At 44.8% G+C, this 17,124-nt stretch overlaps 1 long non-coding RNA gene across 1 annotated transcript in view; it reads right to left on the reverse strand.

Annotated features, from left to right (window-relative positions):
• LOC142827147 (uncharacterized) overlaps window positions 1–17,124 on the reverse strand; it is a 36,962-nt gene that overhangs the window by 11,145 nt on the left and 8,693 nt on the right. Inside the window, exon 2 of the long non-coding RNA XR_012901605.1 lies at window positions 15,384–15,547. This is a non-coding gene — a long non-coding RNA (uncharacterized LOC142827147). The remainder of the gene's footprint in view (window positions 1–15,383; window positions 15,548–17,124) is intronic.

Below are 17,124 nucleotides of genomic sequence, written 5' to 3' on the forward strand. Positions count from 1 at the left end.
TCGACTTCCTGATGTGTAGACAGTGCCAAAAGCTATTTTGACTTCAACTGATGTAGCTGAAGTTGTGTAGCTTATTCCAGCTTTTGCCCTGCTGTGTAGACATGCCCTATGACCAGCAGGGTGTTGAGGTTTGGCAGCTCTGATCTCGGACTGTCCCCCAGAGTTAGTGCCAAAGAACTTCTTTTTGGACCCCAGTATATACAGTAATTCCTCATTTAACACTATATATATGTTTCAGAAAATGATCGTGTTAAGTGAAAATGTATTATGCGGGGTCAATTTTCCCATTGAAAATAATGGAAAAGGTGGGGGTTGTGTTTCAAGCGGTGGTGTCTGTTGGGATCAGGACATAAAGTTGGGGGAGAAAGGGGACAGGGTTACAGCAGGGAGGGGAGGTGTTTGGCTCTGGGGAAGGGAAGGGAAGGAGAGAAGAGGGGAGGGGGATTGGGTTGGGAGTATTCCCCTAGGATGGGTCTGCCAGGACCTGCACTGCATCCAGCGAGGGGGGGTCACCGGGGAACGGCACGGCGAGTGGCGAACCCTCTGCCGCTTTGCAGAAAGGCGGGGGAAGGCCCACACAGCTACCGGCAATGGGCCGGCTTGAGAAATCACGTTATGCCGTGGACGGTCGTGTAATTCAAAAAACCTTCCCTAAAAAAAAATCGTGCTATCGCGAAAACATGTTAAGCAGGCACATGTTAAATGAGCAATTACTGAACAATTAAAACTGGTGTAGCCCAAGCTCCAGTGGGCTTCAACAGCAGTCCTGGGAACTACAAGTTGTGGACTACAAACTGCAGCATGTTGGGAGAACTTCCTGGTTCCTGCCAGGATGTGCCCTCTGCCCTCAGCAGGGTCTCAGCAGGGACTGAGCTGGAAGCCGAACGCAGGATGCATGGAGAAAGGAGGGGCTACTGAATTGTGATCCTGTTTTAGTTTTTTTTTTTTAACAGAATAAAGCCAATTCCTGGTTGTTTATCTGCGTGGGTCTAGTTTGAATTGCACACATTAATACACAATGCAGAGCACTTGGATCCTACTTAGCTAACCCTTAACCAACCATTTAAAATTAAAGTACTACAATTTTTCACCAAAACTAGCCTGCTCATTACAAAACAACTCTTTAACCAATCATATCCATCTTAGTTGATATAATCTTGCAAAATTAGTAAGGCAACAAACAGAAATAAAGAACCAGAGAGAAACAATACAGATAAACATTAGAGAAGCAGGGACCATAAAGGTAAAGTAATAAAGAAGTATAGATTTCACAATCACAACGTTGATAAATGATTCCCTGCCGGACAGAATGTAGACAGCTTTTCTAAAACACCTTAAGATCTGTATCTTTATCAGATGTCCTTGGCTTTTATCAGGACAGAAGAGCCTTCTCAACAGCCCAATATTACATTGTTTTGATGCAATTTAGATGGATTGTGAGGATATGACTCTTAGCTCATGGCTGTTCCTGTCCTTAGCTCTATGTCTGCCACTGCTTTCTGCAGAAAAAGGCCTCAGATCTTATAACACATTACAATTCAGCTTTCTACCTTCTTACCACTATCACCCACTGACCAAGCTACAGCTGCAACCAGATCAGAGAAGCTACAACAGAACAGCTAACGATGCAGTTTGATACTTACCCCTACCACATAATCTTCATTTTCTTTAATCTAACACTTTTCATAAAGTGTCTTAAATATATAATGTTGCTAATAATGCTTCTCCGACTCTGGAAACACCAGTACTGGGAACAGAGTCTTAGGACATTCCATGTAGAAGCCTCAAAATCAACCTCTAGGCCTCAAGACTTGAATGTGAGATGGTATCAAATTCTAAATGCAAATAAAGGAACCTCAGCTAGTGATTCTGATTGACTTTTATAAAGCGCCCCTCAAAGTCTCTCCCTACTCTTCTCACTGCACTCCCACTGTTTTCCTCCACTTCCAATCTCCGCAGCAAAGGCTCCTGAATTCATTAATGCATAAGTTAAACAATCCCTTAAGCAACTATAGTGTCATTGTGATTCTAACCATGGCGGATTATCACTTAAATCCAATAAGGTGACCATACTTGCCATCTTCCAACTTCTAGCACATCTCTCATAGAAAATGTAATCACCCCCCTCCCTCACTTGGTCATTAGACAGTAACCCCTGTAATGCAGCACTTATTAGGGAGGACAGGATAAACCATCCCTCAATCTCAGTAAAAACTGGTTGGAGAAACAAAAGAGACACTTTTGCAGCCTTGCCTTCCCTCTGTCCTTCATCCCACAGAAGTCCTTGGCGTATCAGTGGGAATCAGGGAAAGAAAATAAGACCTGTCACACTGGGTCAGATCCCTCCAGATCGCTCCCATGTCTCTGATAGTGGCCAGTACCAGAGCTCTGGGGTGAGTGTGCAGAACAGAGTAATTCTAGAGTGATTCATGCCTGCCATCCCCCTAACTATTTTGACTATTGATGACTTTGTCCTCAACAAATTTGTCCAGTTCATTTTTCAGCCCAGGGCACAGATAGAGAATGGGGCTTCCCAGGGATAGAAGGACTTGGCTGGAAAAGCGAAGCCACACTCTTTATTGGCTTGTTTCCCCTGACACATTTTTTCCCCAAGTTCATGCTGTCTGTGGCAACATTAGTGTACGTGGTTCCTGTGATGTACTCCCACACCTTGGAGGTGGATTTGGGAGGAAATGAGCAGCAAGGCACCCCGGGCAGCTGGAGTTTCTCGGCACTACATGCAATATAATCATGTGAGTGGATTCAAAATGGACTTTAGATGCATCTAAGTCGGGGTGGGCAATAGTTTTTGAAGCGGGGAGCACTTCACACAAATTTCTGAAGTGGCCTTGAGCTGCCCTTGAAGGGACAGGGCCTCAGGCGGAAGAGGCAGAGCCATGACAATTGCCATGTTCCCCTGCACACAGATCTTGATTGGTCTGGGGGTTGAGGAGAGCATGAAGTCTTTATCCCTGCCTCTGGGGCTGTGTCCAGACTCAGGGGTTTTTTCCGAAAAAACTTCCCCTGCGTCCAGACTCAAGCCGCGTTCTTTCGAAATTAAATCGAAAGAACGCGGCTTTTCTTTCGATGGCGGTAAACCTCAATTTACGAGGAAGAACGCCTTCTTTCGAAAGTTCCTCTTTCGAAAGAAGGCGTTCTTCAATGTAAATAGGGCTTCTTCGAAAGAGAGCATCCAGACTCACTGGATGCTTTCTTTCGAAAAAGCAAGCCGCTTTTTCGAAAGTTCAACGTGCAGTCTAGACGCTCTCTTTCGAAAGAGGCTTGCAGTCTAGACATAGCCCCAGTGCCTAGAGAGAGCTGCCAGTTGTTTTGAACAGCAAGCAGTTCCCTCTGGTACTGTGTGCCCCTGGTGGGGGAGGTGGGGGTGGGGTGGGGTGGAGACCTCATGCGCTCCCTCATCCCCATGTCTCATTGGCCTGGGGGCAAGGGAGCGGCAGGGCAGCTGTGGGCTGGATCAACCCACTTGGTGAACCAGATCCAGCCCACAGAGGCTGTCTTGCCCACCCCGATCTAAGTGCTGCCAAGCCCTTTTATGGTAAGGAGGTTTGGCAACCCCTGTGCCTTGTCCACACAAGATCCTCCCTGTCTTCTAGACACAGCTCTCAACCAGAAAGATTTCACTTTGTGGACAAGAGGGGTAATAGATACCTGAGTGCTGGCCAATCATCACACTGCTAAACTCTGTCCCCAGATCTCCTACAGTTAATCCTGCTATTGAGATCCAGGTACAGAGTGTGCACCTCAGTAATGTCCTGTTATCTGCCTAGGGAGAGGCAACAACATTTATTTCCTATGTACTGCCATCTGGTGTCTTCTAATGGAACAACAGGTTAGCAAAATGATCTACAGACGTGTAGGCCTGGAAGAGGCCTTGGGAGATTTTCTAGTGCCCCGTGCAGGACTAAGCATTATCTAGGTTAGTGATACTTGCACTGCAGCTCACAAACCCCAAGTGCTTCTTTAATGTGTCTCCTGCAACTCTATGCAGTATGCTATTGTGTGATTGAATTATTAACCAATAAGAATGCTTTTACTATGTTGTATTTCCCTAACTTTTTTATGAAGTTGGCAAAATAATCTCAGTCCTGCATAAAGGGATACAGACTCAGCAACGTCTCAGGCTCCTGGCACTTACTACTAAGGCAGGGGTAGGCGATACTTTTTGATGGGGGGGGGGCATGCCAAGATTTTGGCAAGTGGTCAAGGACCGCACTTTTCTATAGAGGGAATATGGGGTCTGGGATGGAGGTTGGTTTCAGAAGGGAGCTCAGGGTAGGGTATTGAGGTGCAGGAGAGGGTGTGGGGTATGAGAGAGAGTTTGGGTGGAGGCGGGGGTTGTGACCTGGGGAAGAGGAATGGGCTGCAGGGTTGAGGAGGGGCTATGGGTGCAGGAGATGTTTCTGGCCTGGGGGAGGGATGTAGGAAGGAGTGCCAATGGCCAATGGGAGCTGTGATGATTTGATGATTGGCTTGGGAGTGGGGGCAGTGTACAAAGTCTCTCCCCACACTGCCAGGGGTGCACAGTGCTTAGAGGGAGCCACCAGACATTTTGAACAGCCTCAAGCTGTAACAAAAAAAAGAGCTTGCCCCAAGGTCCCGGCAGGGCAGGCTGCGAGCTGGATCAGAAGGCTTGGTGGGCTGGATTCAGCCCATGGGCCAGATCTTACCCATCCCTGTACTAAGGGGACTGACCAGGCTTGAGAGCCCAATGAACCCATACATGTTACTGCTGGATTTGGAAACTAGTAAACCCTCTGTTGCTGGCCGCACATACCATTGCATGGTATCAGAACTCTGTACTGTGGAGACTAGCTGTGCCTGAAATTGTGCTGCTGGAATACTGGCCAACATTTATTATCTTCTTTTATGTCATGTCTCCATCGATTTTATGAGCCTGACAAACTGATCATTAAATGCACACTGTGGAAAAGGAAAGACCACTATACAACACACACTGAAGACTAGGTTGTTGCACCACTTTTCCTGATGCGTGCCACGTGCACATATGTACACACGCCACCCTGCCGCTTCCAAGCAGTGTAAATCCCTAGCATAGGACTTGGTGTCCTTTGTTCAGCTTATACATGAGATGAGCCTAAGAAGCAGTTTCTGCCATGTTCATACGCCAACCATGTAAAACTGGATCGAGAGATTTTCTACCTTCTAAAGATCAATATCTTTGCAATTGCAAGGGGCCAGGATTCCCAGTAAGCAGAATCAGAGTTACAGAAATGTAGGACTGCAAGGGACCTGGAGAGGTGTCCAGTCCAGAGTGCTGCATAGGGGCAAAACCAAGTAAACCGAGAGCATCCATGACGGGCATTAGTCCAACCTATTCTTTAAAACTTCCAGTGATGATGGTTATATGTCCCTTGGAAGCCTAGTCCAGAGTGTAATGAACTTTCCAGTTAGAGAGTGCTTTCTAATACCTGTCCCAAAGCTCCCTTGCTGCAGATTAAGTGCATTCTTGTTCTACCTTCAGTGGATTGGGAGAGCCATTGATCACAGTCCTTTTTACAAGCATCATTAACATATTTAAGACTGTAATCAGATCCATCCCCTCCACCCTACGCCCCTTAGGCCCCCCCTCCCCCGCCTTCTTTTCTTAACACTAAACACTCCCAGTTTTTTAAACTGTTCCTCATAGGTCAAGTTTTCTAAACTTTTTATCATTTGTGTTGCTGTCCTCTGGATGTTCTCCAGTTTGTTCAGATCTTTCCTATATGGTGCATAGAACTAGACACAGTCATCCAGCTGAGACCTCATCAGTGACAAGTAGAGCAGGAAAATTACCATCCTTGTCCTGCCTTATGTACAACAGTCCTATTAATACAACCTAGAATGATATTAGCCTTTGTTTTGCAACTGTATCATGTTGCTGTCTCATATTCAATTACCTCCCTCCCCCATATCCTTGTCATCAGTAGTAGCACCTAGAAAGTTATCACCCATGTTGTGGTTCTGCATTCAACTTTTTCCTTCCTAAAAATTCAAACTATGAAACATTTAACTGAAAAATTTAATTGAAACAGGCAGCCTCGGGCTATGTCTAGACTATGGAGTTTTATCGGGAAAAGGTACGTAAATTGTTGTAAATGGAAGTTTTAGGAAATTGACCCCCTGAATTTAATACAGAACAGGAGGTAGCTGAGACACATTCATATTTATGGAAGCTTACTATTTTCATGGTGGGGGTATGGCAAAAAAATAGTTTTGTCGGAAGAAGCTTTTCCGAAATTTGGCCCATCCACACTGGGCCAAATTTTGGAAAAAAACTCCTCTTTCGGAAGAGCCTGTCTTCCTCATAAAATGGAAGACGGGGCTTCCAAAAAAGCACATCTGCTCTTTTACAAAAAATGTCAAAAGTGCAGACGTGTTCCCTGGACATGGCGGAGTTTTTCTGGGATACCACCCCCATAGTCTAGACATAACCTCAGTAAAAGCTCCTAAGTAAAGTAAGGCTACAATTTAGTCATGGGTATTTTTCATGAGAGTCACGGCCTGTGACCTGTCCACTTGACTAAACCTCAGCTGGTGAGACACTGCTCTGTGGGGAGGCAGGATTCTGGGCAGGTAGAAGATCGGAGGAGCTGCTGCACAGAGGTGCAGGGCAGGGCCGGTGGCACCATTGTCATGGGCCACATGTGGGCTGCTCCAGCAGGCCTTGGAGCCACCCCCTTTGCCACTGCTCCAGCCACCCCTGGGACCACTGCACAGCAATCTCTGGGACCAGCTGTAAAATTCAGTGTCTGTGAACAGGTTGCTACACTATTGAAACAGCCCTGGAAATGATGGCAAATGGCTGGTTCTTATGACAGTTCTAATGTTTCTGGGTCAGATCCTGGTCTATCCCCAGTCCCCCTGTGCTGTCCCAGAAGCACAGACAGGAGTAACAGCTATTTTAAAATGGTATGCTAGGGGCATTTAAAAAGGATCATGGCCCCATGGGCTGTTACTGCCAGGGTGCAGTACAGTAATCCTTAGGTTGTTCTAACTAGTGCTGGAGGCCTTTGCACACACCTCATGCTGAGCATTTTGAGAATCCTCATGTTCCTGCCCCCAGCAAAGCTCTGTACATTAAGAATTGCAAATAACATGTTATCATAATTTCTGGTTTGATGCCCAGAATGTTAACTGGACTGTCACAGGCCACGCCAAACACCAGACACTCAAAAATCATGAGCCAGGCCTCTCCCACCTCCACCTCAAACGTTGTGAGATTTAAAAAAAATAACTGTTGAGTCTTACTATTTGCCTCTGCTTTTAAGCCTTTAGCGTTAACATATCTTCAGTCTTTTCTCTGCACCCATGAGGTCTTAAAAAATGAAAGCTGAGGTTCTCACAGAACCAGGACTCGGGAGTTGGAGCTTCAAGAAGAACAAAGTATCCCAAGACTTGTGATAAAATCCCAGGAACTGGCAACTCTGAGAGACAGATCCTCCCCTTTGAAGGTTATAGGCTCAAGAGCTGGAATAGCAGCAAGCTTCCTTCCCTTGAGCTCACAGAGAAATATAACAGAGAAAAGATTTAACTGAATTTCCACCATAGTCCTGAGGATAGTGTTTCTAGTAATCGTCTCTGTTCAGCACTTTGATACACTAGGAATCTTTGTTTTACAAATTCCATTAGTATATGTAGATTCCGTGGTTACTTCTATTCACAGAACACCTTGCTGTCAATTCCTTTAATTGCCATATGGTTACCCTTAGCTGAGCTGAAGCAGGTTGTCACTTCTAATTCATGCTGTAGCCTGTCAGTGCTGATGCTGTGTGCTGGACTGTAACAAGCAGGCCTGGTTAAGTGGATCAAATGTAGAGCACAATAGGAGATTTGGGGGGTTTATATTGTGAATCATCATGTGTACCAACAAAATAAGCTCATGTGGTAAAATTAAAACTCATATTTGAACTGCTCCACTTTTCCTCAGATGCACTGTGTTAAATTCATAAAATTCTTACCTTATTCTAAACTTGTCCTGGGAGATAGCTGACTTGTTTTGGTTATGGTGTGACTGTTTTTTAATACATAGCTAATTAGAACAGTTCTGTATCAACACATCTGTGTATGTTGAATGACCAAAGTCAGATATGATGTATATAATTCGTATGCCTTGTACTTAAAATTCTTCACTGACATCTGATTTTTAACAAAATACAGGACTATGTATTTTGTTTCAGCTACACCAGACTAACACGGCTACATCTCTATCACTATCTGATTTTTAAGTGAGCTTTTTAGGAAATGTTAGACAATCTGAATGAAAAATATCAGTTGGTGCATATATCTGCATTCTCTACAGATTGGGATCTTTAGGTGCTTCTACAACACAAATAATAAATAACATTAGTGTAAATCATTATGTGCTTTACTGACTCTGAAGTCAATTGTGTTCAGAGTTCACAAGCTGCTGAAAGCACTTCGCTTCCCCAGTGACATATCACCATGAAAATAGTAAGCTTCCATAAATATGAATGTGTCTCAACTACCTCCTGTTCTGTATTAAATTCAAGGGGTAAACTTCCTAAAACTTCAATTAAAAAAAAGATAAAGCTGTTGAAATATATTTATTTAAAAACTCTTACCAGTCTCCCTCTAGTGGCTTCATAAGATATTGCAGATGGCTTGCTGGATTTAAGCTTGCAAAAAAGTTAACCAGACAATAGCATCCTTCTTTTCTAAGCATGCCAAATATCTGAGTATGCAGGCACATTTGCCTCTAGAAACAAAAGGAAAAAATGTATGATGTTATTTTTCAAACCATGAATTCCTCATCTGCAAAGAAACCTGAAGACTTCCTATTCAGATCAATAAAATCCCACTGTTCACAGTAGCATGTTTTCCTTGGCCTTTCTGGGGAAATTTAAACAGACCCAGTTAATTTGTTTTCTGCTATCATAAAACATCAATAAATTTCAGATCACATTTAAGTTACAGGACAAAAAGAGAGTAATTCTAGGAGTAATGCTAGAAGTAATTTGGAAAGTGGAAGACAGTATAGGGGACAGTGATCACGAAATAATAGAGTTCATGATCTTAAGGAAAGGCAGAAGGGAGACCAGCACAATTGAGGTTATGGATTTCAGGAAGGCAGATTTTGATAAGCTCAGAGAACTTGTAGGTAAGGTCCCATGGGAAGCAAGACTGAAGGGAAAAACAACTGAGGAGAGTTGGAAGTATTTCAAAGGGACGTTGTTAAGGGCCCAAAAGCAAACAATTCCGCTGTGTAGGAAAGATAGAAAATATGGCAAAAGACCAGCTTGGCTTAACAAGGAGATCTTGCATGATCTCAAAATAAAAAAGGAGTCATATAAAAAATGGAAACTAGGACAACAAACAAAGGATGAATATAGGCAAGCAACACGGGAATGCAGGGGCAAGATTAGAAAGGCAAAGGCACAAAATGAGATCAAACTAGCTACAGGCATAAAGGGAAACAAGAAGACCTTTTATAAATACATTAAAAGCAAGAGGAAGACCAAGGACAGGGTAGGCCCACTGCTTAGCGAGGAGGGAGAAGCAGTAACAGGGAACTTGGAAATGGCGGAGATGCTCAATGACTTCTTTGTTTCGGTCTTCACCGAGAAGTCTGGAGGTGTGCCTAACTTAGTGAATACAAGCAGAGAGAGGGTAAGTTTAGAAGATAGGATACACAAAGAACAAGTTAAAAATCACTTAGGAAAGTTAGATGTCAGCAAGTCACCAGGTCCTGATGAAATGCATCCCAGGATACTCAAGGAGCTGATAGAGGAGGTATCTGAGCCTTTAGCTATGATCTTTGAAAAATCATGGCAGACAGGGGAGATTCCAGAAGACTGGAAAAGGGCAAATATTGTGCCCATCTATAAAAAGGGGAATAAGAACAACCCAGGAAATTATAGACCGGTCAGTTTAACGTCTGTCCCAGGGAAGATAATGGAGCAGGTAATTAAGGAAATCGTATGCAAACACTTGGAAAGTAATAAAGTGATAGGGAATAGCCAGCATGGGTTTGTGAAGAACAAGTCATGCCAAACTAATCTGATAGCTTTCTTTGATAAGATAACGAGCCTTGTGGATAAGGGAGAAGCGGTGGATGTCATATACCTAGACTTTAGTAAGGCATTTGATACGGTCTCGCATGATATTCTTATTGATAAACTAGGCAAATATAACTTAGATAGGGCCACGATAAGGTGGGTGCATAATTGGCTGGATAACCGTAGTCAGAGAGTTGTTGTTAACGGTTCTAAATCCTGCTGGAAAGGGATAACAAGTGGAGTTCCTCAAGGGTCTGTTTTGGGACCCGTACTATTCAATATCTTCATCAATGATGTAGATATTGGGATAGAGAGTACTCTTATTAAGTTTGCAGATGATACCAAACTGGGTGGGGTTGCGACTTCTTTGGAGGATAGGGACATAATTCAAAATGACCTTAGCAAGTTAGAGAAATGGTCAGAGGTAAACAGGATGAGGTTTAATAAAGAGAAATGCAAAGTGCTCCACTTAGGAAGGAACAATCAGTTCCATACATACAAGATGGGAAGCGACTGTCTAGGAAGGAGCATGGCGGAAAGGGATCTAGGGGTCATAGTGGACCACAAGTTGAATATGAGTCAACAGTGTGATGCTGTTGCAAAAAAAGCAAATATGATTCTAGGTTGTATCAACAGGTGTGTTGTAAGCAAAACTCGTGAAGTCATTCTGCCGCTCTACTCTGCACTAGTTAGGCCTCAGCTGGAGTACTGTGTCCAGTTCTGGGCGCCACATTTCAAGAAAGATGTGGAGAAATTGGAAAGGGTACAGAGAAGAGCGACAAGAATGATTAAAGGTCTAGAGAACATGACCTATGAAGCCAGGCTTCATGAACTGGGCTTGTTTAGTTTGGAAAAAAGAAGATTAAGGGGGGACATGATAGCGGTTTTCAAATATCTAAAAGGGTGTCACAAGGAGGAAGGCGAAAATTTGTTCCTCTTGTTTTCTGAGGACAGGACAAGGAGTAATGGGCTTAAAGTGCAGCAGGGGAGGTTTAGATTGGACATTAGGAAAAAATTCCTAACTGTCAGGGTGGTCAAATATTGGAATAAATTGCCAAGGGAGGTGGTGGAATCTCCCTCTCTGGAGATATTTAAGAACAGGTTAGATAGACATCTGTCAGGGATGGTGTAGACGGAGCTTGATCCTGCCTTGAGGGCGGGGGGCTGGACTCGATGACCTCTCGAGGTCCCTTCCAGTCCTATTATTCTATGATTCTATGATTCTATGTCTGGGGAGCACAAGGGGCAGATGAACCTGGTCCTGCCCCAGGTCTTTTAGGGGTGCCAGCTAAAAGACATGCACCCCTCCCTGTGCTGTGCCCACTGGACCTGCAGCAGCCATTGCGAGGCTCATCTCACCTGGCCCCAAGCTGCTGCAGTGAGAGAGGGCTGGGATGGTTCTCTCTCCTGGGGCAGCCTGCATCCTGAACCCCTCATCTCCAGCCCCACCCTAGAGCAATAATTTACAAGAAGAAAAATAAAATTCATTGAATTAAGGACCTGAGCAAGGTTGGGTAAATCTTGTATTATAATTATAAAGTAATAAAATTTGAATATTAATATTATTTTATACTTATAGTTTAGGGTATAGTATATAGAGTAGTATAAACAAGTCATTGTCTGGATGAAATGTTAGTTTTCACTGACTTCACTAATGCTTTTTATGTGGCCTGTTGTAAAACTAGGTAAACATCAAGATGAGCTGATGTGCCACCTAGAAAACCTCTGTGTCCCCGCGGGGTACACATTCCCCTGATTAAGAACCCCTGATCTAGCCTGCCCTGCATAACACAAGCCATACCATTTCACCCAGTAATTCCAGCATTGAATCCAATAACTTGCAGCTAGAGTGCAACAAAAATTATTTGCTGAAGATACTCACAAATAATTCTGAATAATAAACAGGAAAATATTCCCATCTATGGCAGCAGAATTTTCCAAAAGAAATAATGGGGAAATACAGTGGATAAATAATTTTGTTGCAAATTATTAGCTCAGCTCTAACATAAAGAAGAGAGAGAGGCTGCTTAATTCCCAGATGAAGGGTGCTGTTTCACATGAAGCAGGCGGAGTGAAAGAAGGCATAAAGCAGAGAGAGAGGATGGGGCCATTGGTATGTAAGGGCATGTCTACACTAGAAAACTATTTTAAAATAAGTTATCATATATATAGTAGCCCAGTGTCTGAGAGTCTGTAATGCCGAAATGCTGGCTGTTCCCTCTGGGGGGCGCTTGTAGCCAGACAGACCCCCCACCCCATATCATCCATCTTATTTGCCTCTCTGAGGTTCCTGAAGCATACAGGGCAGAGAAGGAGCAATAAAATCAGCATAGTCTATGCTGGCTCATCTGATCCTGAGAAGCTGAAAACATAGATATGAGGAGAGAGTGATTAAGGCAATAAGCTGGCCTCGAGCCTGCAAGAAGTACCCGGCTGGCACCCATGTTGATACGAACACACAGTCCCTGGGAGAGGAATTTCCCACTGAGAAAAGAATGCCCAGTACTTCCAATTTAGTTATCTCTCTTACAAGTGTAAATTAAGTTCACAACTCCCTTGTAAGAACTGGTCTCACAAAAGACAGACCAGCACTATTTGGCATCACAGATAAGAAAGAGAAATACGTGACCCCATGGGTATAAAGATAGGTCCAGCAGCACAGTCACTTTGAGTGTCAGTCTACCCTCTACCTGCTGGTCGGGTTAGGTGTTTGACCTCCCGAGGTTCTATGGGGACGCCCACCTCGTATTTTCGTCTTTCCTAGGAATTGAGGGACCGGCCCTGGCCTGACATGATGGAGTCGAGAGGCACAGAAGGGGGTAAAAATTGTACCTGGATGTGGTCCTCTGTCTTAAGTGTACACATAGAAAGATTAAGCTGTTACTTGGTACCATTATTTCTATTTTCTATCTTTATCTTCTTTATAACCACTTTTAAGATCTATATTTTTCTAGCAGTTAAGAAATAGAGCAATAGCCATTGTAACCATATGATTTATAAGCTTCTTTAATAAACCTGTAGCTGTTTAAGTTTTAACCTGACTCCTTCAGTTGCTGTAACAGAACCAAGCACAATTTAAAAGAACTTCAGCCTGTCATAAGGGACAGGTATAGGGAGAGCTTGGGCGTTTGGATTTGTGTCACTCCCAGGTGACAGGTCCGTTGGGGCACTTCTCAGCCTCCCCCAGGCTGCCCACTGTGAAGGAATCACGGATTCTAGCAGCTAAAATCTGAGGTGTAATAAGCTCTCCCTGTAAACTTATTGGGGCGCCCGTCAACCTCCTCCAGGTTGCCCGCTGCAAGGGACCCCGGTCTCAGCAGTTGAAGTCTTGGGTGTATAGCACACACACCCCCCACTCACTGCCCTGACCATCGGTTGGTAGAATTGGGGCGCCCGTCAACCTCCTCCAGGTTGCCCGCTGCAAGGGACCCCAGTCTCAGCAGTTGAAGTCTCGGGTGTATAACACACACACACACACACACACACACACACACACACACACACACACCACTCACTGCCCTGACTGTCGGCTGACAGCGCTGTTGCCTGAAATGCTGGCTGTTCCCTCTGAGTGGCCCATGCTGCATGGGGAGCGTGAGGCCCAAACGGCTGCTTGCTCCCCCGTGGCAGCCCGGCTGAGCAGCACAGAAGTCAGACGAGCGCCACGGCGGGAGGGGAAGGGAAGGTGGGGCGATGACATGCAGTGTGACAGCAGCTCCAGGCCCCACCTCTTGGCCATGAATGTCATTGCCCCGCCCCCCTTCGCCTCCCGCCATGGCGCTCGGCTGACTTCTGCGCTGCTCAGCTGTGCCGCTGCATGGGACCAAGTGGAGCAAGCAGCTGTTTGGGCTCCATGCTCCCCATGCAGCACGGGGAGTGTGGAGCCCAAAAGGCCATTTGGACTTTGTGGTCCCCCGAGTGAGAGGCAAGAGAGGGAGGAGAGCTGAGGGGGGGGGGGGGGAGGTAGGAGGAGTAGGAGAGAGAGAGAGAGAAACGGAGCGAGAGATCGGAGGCTCAGGAGAGAAGACTGACATGGAGGAGAGACCTGAAAATCCTGTCTTATGATGGGCTAATTGGCTAGTTTTGAAATAACAACTCCCAAAATAACTTTCAAAATAGCATGTCCACACTACAGGGAAGCCTCAAAATTAGTCCGAGGCAGGCTCCCTTAATGTGGACATGGTACCTCAAATTAGTTACTTTAAATGACTCTGGGGAGTAGTTATTTCAAATAGCAGCAGTGAAGCAGCCGCACTATCGCTATTTTGAAATAACTATTTCAAAATAAGCATTATTCCTCATTGAAAACAGGAGTTATTTCAAAATAATCAGACCCTTGCTTATTTCGGTAGTGTGGACGCTCTGCTTGTTATTTCAAAATAAGGAGAGTTATTTCGAAATAACTCCCTAATGTAGACTAGGGCTAAAAGACAGGACTAATCAAAATATAAGGTATGAGGGGAGCAACCCAGAAAATGAGGACTGAGAAAAGGGAAGGTCATGCTATGTAAAGACTAAAACCACACCTTCACTTCCCACAAGATCAGTGCTGTAGCGGTGGATCTTTCAGAGTTCGATTTAGTGGGTCGAGTAAAGGGCCACTTAATCAAACACTGAGGCACCCCCATCGATGCTGGAACGCCTACTCCTCGCAAGGAGTAAAGGAAGTCTATGGGAGCATTTCTCACATTGACCTCCCACTATGAGCGGATGGAGCTGAAGCTCGGATTAAGGTACGTTGACTCCAGCTACATTTTTTATGTAGCTGGAATTGCATACCTTAAGCCAACTTTCCTCTGTAATATGGACCTGGCCTAAGAGTGACATCCTGTTTTTGCTGAAGTCAATGGGAGGTTTGCCAATGACATTGCTAGGGCTAAAATGTCACTCCTAAAGATGAAAATAAGGAACATGAAACTGGAAAGTGAAGGGAAGCCAGGAATCTGGGGGAGAAGGAGCAGGGGAGGGGAAGAAGAGCTGCCATTGGTGCAAAAGGAAAAGTTAATGAAGCACTTTGAACAGACAAAAGGGGAGTAGGGAAGCTGGAGCAGAGGAAGTTTATAGCAGGCAAGGCAACAGAGTGATAGCATGGTAAATTATGCTGCCAAGGGAGTCACATTCACACCAGTCTAACAAAGCAAAATCTAACCTCTGACTCCCATAGCAACTCTCACTCAGCCACATTGTACAGCTGCATATGGGGGCATAAACCAAACTGCGTATTCAGTAACTGCACATCTTAGACATAAGCAGTGCACAGAGTTCTGGTTGCTGAGGAAACCACAACTATTAATCATGCTGCATTAACAGTTTTATTACCCTAAATATTTATAAAGGTTGGCTTACTGAGAGCTGAAGAGAGACTTCCCATTTTCCTCATGTCATTCATATTGCCTCACGTTCAGTTTCACTGCTTCACAGGATACATCAGGAGCAGTGGATATAAGCAAATCTTCAGGGCCCACACCCGGTCTTAAGCAGAAAGATGGCTCCATATCATGTATATTGCCCTGTGCAAAACACCAGACTTTTTGTTTTGGGGAAAATATTTGCTGTTATAAATGTAAAATGCACCCAGGTACTACAGTGATGGACACCTTAATGTCTAAAGAGGTACTTTAGACAAACACACAAAACTAAATACAGTAAAACTCCAATAGTCCGGCATCCAATAGTCCGGCACTCCTGATAGTCCGGCATCAAAATAGCAAGAGCCTAGTGAGTGAGCTTCGGCAAAAAATGAGTTACAAGGTAACCGCGGCAGCATCTGAACTGAGCAAAAAGGGTAAAAAAGGCTTAAAAAAACTAAAACATTACAGTATATTGTATACAGTATATAATGTATACAGTATATATATATATAACCATCTTATAGTACCTCCTGATAGTCCAGCATATTTGATAATCTGGCACCACGTAGGTCCCATAGGTTCCGGATTATCAGAAGTCTACTGTACTGTGCAGGGGACATCAGCCCAGCAGCATTTTGCCGGTTCATTTGCTGAGCTAGGCACATCCTAAAGCAATTCTCTGCTCCACTGTGGGCTGGTGGAGCACATCTCAAGCTCCAGCACCTTTGCGTACTGTGATTACAGAGCAATTCTGGTGCCTTAGAAGAGACTGCATGTTTCCCAGAGATTACAGCAGCCCTTGGGCCTGATTCAACTCCCCTAAAATCAGTGGAAAGACTTCAGTGGGAGTCGGATCAGGCCTTCTGTGAGGGAAATAGTGGGGTCATTTATGGGAGGAGAGAGAGAAGGGGGCCCAAGAACGAAGGGTCAGATGGACACTCAGGTGCCATCTTTTGAAGGAACGAGTATCCTTGAGAGATCCACAGTGATTTTGGGCCAAGGAAACTGCAGGAAACTGCTGCAGGAAACTGACCCAAACAAATTCAATAAAATTCTCACATTTCCGGACTAAATCCCAGAGCCAGCCCTGCTCCAAAGCCTACGGACTCCAGAGGGAGGCTTTGAAATGATTTCTAGGTGCTTGGGATTGGGCCACTAGCAAACAGATCAGTGCCGTTTATTCAGGAACTGCACCTTCTGTGACCTGAACGCATTGGCTGGCTGTGCTCGCCTGGCATGGAGCTGATCTACACAGAGTAAAGGCTGGCTCACTCAAGTCTCAGGGAGCTTAAATCCAGGGAGTCTCCACTCCCTGCCTGATAAACCTGCTGGGGGTGGTTCAGAAGAGGAGCAGCGAGCGAGCTCTACTTACAGGAAGTACGTCTAGCGTTTCGTTTCCATGGGCCCTACTGCTGCACCTTTATTAATAGTCCTCTCAGCGCTAGTGAACAAGCTTCTTCATGGAATTGGAAATGCATTTGAAATACATTAGCTAAGAACTGCTAATTTATCTAGCCTGAGGAAACCTGCCATAAGACAGGACATGATGGGTTTCAAGTGGTACAGTTCCATTGAGCTCAACAGGCCTCCACGCCAGGCACTGTTATTTACTGCATATTTGTACCAGCCCTAGCCCAGGGTTGTACAGGACCCTCATCTCGATCGTTAGGTCTCTGGGCACTACCATGATGAAAATGTCGAGTAATAATACTCCAGTTTACACTGGCTGAGGATCT

Source organism: Pelodiscus sinensis, chromosome 1 (assembly GCF_049634645.1).
Source record: "Pelodiscus sinensis isolate JC-2024 chromosome 1, ASM4963464v1, whole genome shotgun sequence".
In the NCBI taxonomy this organism is placed as follows: domain Eukaryota; kingdom Metazoa; phylum Chordata; order Testudines; family Trionychidae; genus Pelodiscus; species Pelodiscus sinensis.